Here is a 6,311-nt window from a genome sequence, read left to right as displayed (position 1 = left end):
GAGGTGAGGGAGGAGGTGTGGGCGCAGGTTTTACAGTTCCTGCGGTGGCAGGGGAAAGTGCCAGGATGGGACGGTGAGTTGTAGGGGGGCGTGGACCTGACCAGGTAGTCACGGAGGGAACGGTCTTTGTGGAAGGTGGAAAGGGGTGTGGAGGGAAATATATTCCTGGTGGTGGGGTCTGTTTGGAGGTGGTGGAAATGTCGGTGGATGATTTGGTTTATGCGAAGGTTAGTAGGGTGGAAGGTGAGCACCAGGGGCGTAGTGTCCTTGTTACGGTTGCCCGAAACGTCGATTTCGAAGCTCCTTGGATGCTGCCTAAACTGCTGTGCTCTTCCAGCACCACTAATCCAGAAGGAGGTAAGGGTAACCACTAGTGTCCCTGCTAACTGCATCTGTGGGAAGTGAACCCAATTCCAACTCCTCGGAAACCGTGTTAAGGAACTGGCGCTGGAGCTGGATGAACTTCGGATCATTCGGGAGGCGGAGTTGGTTATTGAGAGGAGTTACAGGGAGGTAGTCACACCTCAGGTACAAGAAATATGGCAGATAGGTTACAGTCAGGGGACAGAAAGGGAACTGGCAGGCAGTGCAGGGATCCCCTGTGGCCGTTCCCCTCAACAACAAGTATACCATTTTGGATACTGTTGGTGGGGGGATCTTACCAGGTTAAGCAAGGGGGCACAGGGCTCTGGTGCAGAGTCTGTCTTTGTTGCTCATAAGAGAAGTGCATTGAGGAGCAGAGCATTAGTCATTGTGGACTCCATAGTTAGGAGGACAGAGAGGAGGTTCTGTGGGAATGAGAGAGACTCACGGTTGATGCGTTACCTCCCAGGTGCCAGGGTTCATGATATCTCTGATCGTGTTTTTGGGATCCTTGAGGTGGAGGGTAGCAGCCCCAAGTCTTGATCCACGTAGGCACCAATGACATAGGTAGAAGAGAGATGGGGATTTAAGGCAGACATTCAGGGAGCTAGGGTGGATGTTTAGAGCGAGAGCAAACAGAGTTGTTGTCTCTGGTTTGTTACCCGTGCCACATGCTAGTGAGGTGAGGAATAGAGAGAGAGAGGAGTTCAACACATGGCTACAGGGATGGTACAGGAGGGAGGATTTGGTTTCCTGGATAAATGGGGCTCTTTCTGCGGTACAAACAGGATGGTCTTCACCTTCACCAGACGGGTACCAATATCCTGGAGGGGAAATTTGCTAATGCTCTTCAGGTGGGTTTAAACTAATTCAGCAGGGAGATGGGAACTGAAATTATAGTTCAAGTATATGGGAGGTTGAGAGTAGTGAGGTCAGAAATTAGGTTTCAAGGTTGCAAGAGGGCACTGGCAGGCAAGAATTTGGTTTGAAGTCTGTCTACTACAATGCCAGGAGTATCCAGAATAAGGTGGGTGAACTTGCAGCATGGGTCGGTACCTGGGATTTCGATGTTGTGGCCATTTAGGAGACATGGATATAGCAGGCACAGGAATGGTTGTTGCAGGTTCCAGGATTTAGATGTTTCAGTAAAAACAGAGATGATAAAAGAGGGGGAGATGTGGTATTGTTAGTCGAGGAGATTATGGTGGCAGAAAGGACTTCTGAGGACTTGTCTACTGTGGTAGTATCGGCTAAGATTAGAAACAGGAAAGGAGAGGGCACCCTGTTGGGAATTTTCCAGAGACCTCTGAATAGTGCCAGAGATGTAGAGGAAAGGATAGCAAAGATGATTCTGGATAGAAATGAGTGTGGCAGGGTAGTTGTTATGGGGGACTTTAGCTTCCCCAATATTGACGGGGAATTCTATAGTTCAAGTACTTTAGATGGGTCAGTTTTTGTTCAATGTGTGCAGGAAGGTTTCCTAACACAGTATGTAGACAGGCCAATAAGGGGAGATGCCATATTGGATTCGGTACTAGAGAATGAACCTGGTCAGGTGTTAGATTTGGAGGTAGGTGAGCACTTTGGTGATAGTGACCACAATTCAGTTATGTTTGCTTTAGTGATGGAAAGGGATAGGTATATACTGCAGGGCAAGTGTTATAACGGGGGGAAAGGTAAATATAATGTGATCAGGCAAGATTTAGGTTGCGTAGGATGGGGAAGGAAACTGCAGGGGATGGGCACAATTGAAATGTGGAGCTTATTCAAGGAACAGCTACTGCGTGTCCTTGATAAGTATGTCCCTGTCAGACAGAGAGGAAATGGTAGAGTGAGGTAGCCGTGGTTTACTAAAGAAGTTGAATCTCTTGTCAAGAGGAAGGAGGCGAGTTATGTTAGGATGAGACATGAAGGTTCAGTTAGGGCACTTGAGAGTTACAAGTTAGCCAGGAAAGACCTAAAGAGAGAGCTAAGAAGAACCAAGAGGGGATATGAAAGTCAATGCCAGATAGGATCAAGGAAAACCCTAAAGCTTTCTATTGGTATATCAGGAATAAAAGAATGATTGCAATAAGATTAGGGCCAATCAAGGACAGTAGTGGGACGTTGTGCGTGGAGTCAGAGGTCATAGGGGAAGTGCAAAATGAATACTTTTTGTCAGTATTCACACTTGAAAAAGACAATGTGGTCAAGGAGAATACTGAGATACAGGCTACTAGACTGGATGGGATTGAAGTGTAGAAGGAGGAGGTGTTAACAATTCTGGAAAGTGTAAAGATAGATAAGTCCCCTGGGCCGGCTGGGATTTATCCTCAGATTGTCTCAGAAGCCAGGGAGGAGATTGCAGAGCCTTTGGCTTTGATCTTTATGTCGTCATTGTCTACAGGAATAGTGCCAGAAGACTGGAGGATAGCAAATGTTGTCCCCTTGTTCAAGAAGGGGAGTAGAGACAACTCTGGTAATTATAGACCAGGGAGCCTTACTTCAGTTGTAGGTAAAGTGTTGGAAAAGGTTATAAGAGATAAGATTTATAATCATCTGGAAAGGAATCAGTTGATTAGGGATAGTCAATGCGATTTTGTGAAGGGTAGGTTGTGCTTCACAAACCTTATTGAGTTCTTTGCGAACATAACCAAACAGGAGAACGATGGTAAAGTGGTTGATGTGGTGTATATGGATTTCAGTAACATACAGTTCCCCATGGTAGGCTATTGCACAAAATACGGAGACATGGCATTTAGCAATTTGAATCAGAAATAGGCTATCTGAAAGAATACAGAGTGGTGGTTGATGGGAAATATTCATCCTGGAGTTCAGTTACCAGTGGGGTACTACAAGGATCTGTTTTGGGGTCCACTGTTGGTTTGTCATTTACATAAATGACCTGAATGAGGGTGTAAAAGGATGGGTTAGTAAATTTACAGTTGAGATTGAGGTCAGTAGAGTTGTGGATAGTGACGAAGGATGTTATAGGTTAACGAGAGACTTAGATAAACTGTAGGGCTAGGCTGAGTAGTGGCAAATGGAATTTAATGCAGAAAAGTGTGAGGTGATTCACTTTGGAAGGAGCAACTGGAATGCAGAGTGATGAACAGAGAGATCTCAATGTCCATGTACATAGATCCCTGAAAGTTGCCACCCAGGTTGATAGGGTTGTCAAGACGGCATACGGTGTGTTAGCTTTTGTTACTGGAGGGAATGAGTTTCGGATCTACGATGTCATGCTGCAGTTGCAAAAGACACTGGTAAGGCCGCATCTGGAGTATTACATTCAGTTCTGGTCACTGCATTATAGGAAGGATGTGGAAACTTTGGAAAGAGTTCAGACAAGATTTACTAGGATGTTGCCTGGTAGGACACACAGTACAGCACTAAACTGGCAACCATTTAGTAATAAACTGAAATGAACTGTTGCCCTCACAGGCCAACAATAAACTGTAATAATCTGCTAACCACATAGATTAGATATACACTGTAATAAGCAGATGCCCACACTGGTCAGTGATAAACTGTAGCAAATGGCTGACCACACAGAATAATACTAAACTACCGCTCCCATGGATCAGTAATAAACTATAATAAACTGGTCACACAAGTCAATATGCTGTACAAAATGACTAACCACACAGGTCAGTGATAAATTGTAGTAAACTGCAACCCACACAGGTCAGAACTAAACTCAAATTAACTGCTACCCACACAGGTCAGTAATAAACAGTACAATAAATGCAACGCACACAGGGCAGTAATAAACAGTACAATAACTGCTACCCAGGCAGGTCAGTAATAAACTGCTACCTACACAGGTCAGTAATAAACAGCAATAAATTGCTGCACAGACAAGCCAGTAATAAACAGTACAGTAACTGGTACCCACACAGGTCAGTAATAAACTGCAAACCATACAGCAGTAATGAAGAGTACAATAACTGCTACCCACACAGGTCAGTAATAAACAGTACAATAACTGCTACCCACACAGGACAGTAATAAACAGTATAATAACTGCGACACACTCAGGTCAGTAATAAACTGCAATAAACTGCTACCCATACAGGAGTAATGAATTGTACAATAACTGCTACCCAGACAGTTCAGTAATAAACAGTACAATAACTGCTACCCACACAGGTCAGTAATAAACAGTACAATAACTGCTACTCATGCAGGTCAGTAATAAACCGCTACCCAGACAGGACAGTAATAAACAGTACAATAACTGCTACCCACGCAGGTCAGTAATAGACTGCTACCCACCCAGGTCAGTAATAAACAGGACAATAGCTGCAACTCACACAGGTCAGTAATAAACAGTACAATAACTGCTACGCACTCAGGTAAGTAATAAACTGTACAATAACTGCTATCCACGAGTGTCAGTAATAAACAGTACAATAACTGCTAACAACTCAGGTCAGTAATAAACAGTACGATAACTGCTTCCCACACACTTCAATAATAAACTGTACAATAACAGTTACCAACACAGGTCAGCAATAAACAGTACAATACCTGCTACCCACTCAGATCAGTAATAAACAGTACAGTAACTGCTACCCTCACAGGTCAGTAAAAAACATAACGATAACTGCTACCCACACAGGTCAGTAATAACCAGTACAATAACTGCTACCCACACAGGTCAGTAATAAACTGCAATAAACTGCTACCCAGGCAGAAGTAATGAACTGCACAAAAACTGCTACCCAGACAGGTGAGTAGTAAACAGTAGAAATACTGCTACCCACACAGGTCAGTAATAAACTGCAATAAACTGCTACCCAGACAATAGTAATGGACTGTACAAGAACTGCTACCCACACAGGTCAGTAATAAACAGGACAATAACTGCGACCCACGCCGGTCAGTAATAATCTGCTACCAAGAGAGGTAATGAACAGTTTACTAACGGCTACCCACACAGGTCAGTAATAAATAGTACAATAACTGCTACCCACGCAGGTCAGTAATAAACTGCTACTCATGCAGGTCAGTAATAAACAGTACAATAACTGCTACCCAGACAGGTCAGTAATAAACAGTACAATAACTGCTACTCATGCAGGTCAGTAATAAACAGTACAATAACTGCTGCCCATACACGTCAGTAATAAACTGCTACCCAGACAGGTCAGTAATAAACAGTACAATAACTGCTACCCAGACAGGTCAGTAATAAACTGCTACCCACCCAGGTCAGAAATAAACAGTACAATAACTGCTACCCACTCAGATAAGTAATAATCAGTACAATAACTGCTATCCACACACGTCAGTAATAAACAGTACAAGAACTGCTACCCACGAGGTCAGTAATAAACAATACAATAACTGCTAACCACTCAGGTCAGTAATAAACAGTACGATAACTGCTACCCACACAGGTCATTAATAAACAGTACAATAACTGCTACCCACTCAGATCAGTAATAAACAGCACAATAACTGCTGACCAGACAGGTCTGTAATAAACTGCAATAAACTGCTACCCAGGCAGGAGTAATGAACTGTACAATAACTGCTACCCCGACAGGTCAGTAATAAACAGTACAATAACTGCGACCCACGCCGGTCAGTAATAATCTGCTACCAAGAGAGGTAATGAACTGTTACCCACACTACCCACGGCTACCCACACAGGTCAGTAATAAATAGTACAATACTGCTACCCACACAGGTCTGTAATAAACTGCAATAAACTGCTACCTAGGCAGGAGTAATAAACTGTACAATAACTGCTACCCTCACAGGTCAGTAAAATACATAACGATAACTGCTACCCACACAGGTCAGGAATAACCAGTACAATAACTACTACCCACACAGGTCTGTAATAAACTGCAATAACTGCTCCCCAGGCAGGAGTAATGAACTGTACAATAACTGCTACCCCGACAGGTCAGTAATAAACAGTACAATAACTGCGACCCACGCCGGTCAGTAATAAT

The sequence above is a fragment of the Chiloscyllium plagiosum genome, chromosome 12, assembly GCF_004010195.1.
Source record: "Chiloscyllium plagiosum isolate BGI_BamShark_2017 chromosome 12, ASM401019v2, whole genome shotgun sequence".
Classification (NCBI taxonomy): domain Eukaryota; kingdom Metazoa; phylum Chordata; class Chondrichthyes; order Orectolobiformes; family Hemiscylliidae; genus Chiloscyllium; species Chiloscyllium plagiosum.
This window is presented reverse-complemented; position numbering follows the sequence as displayed.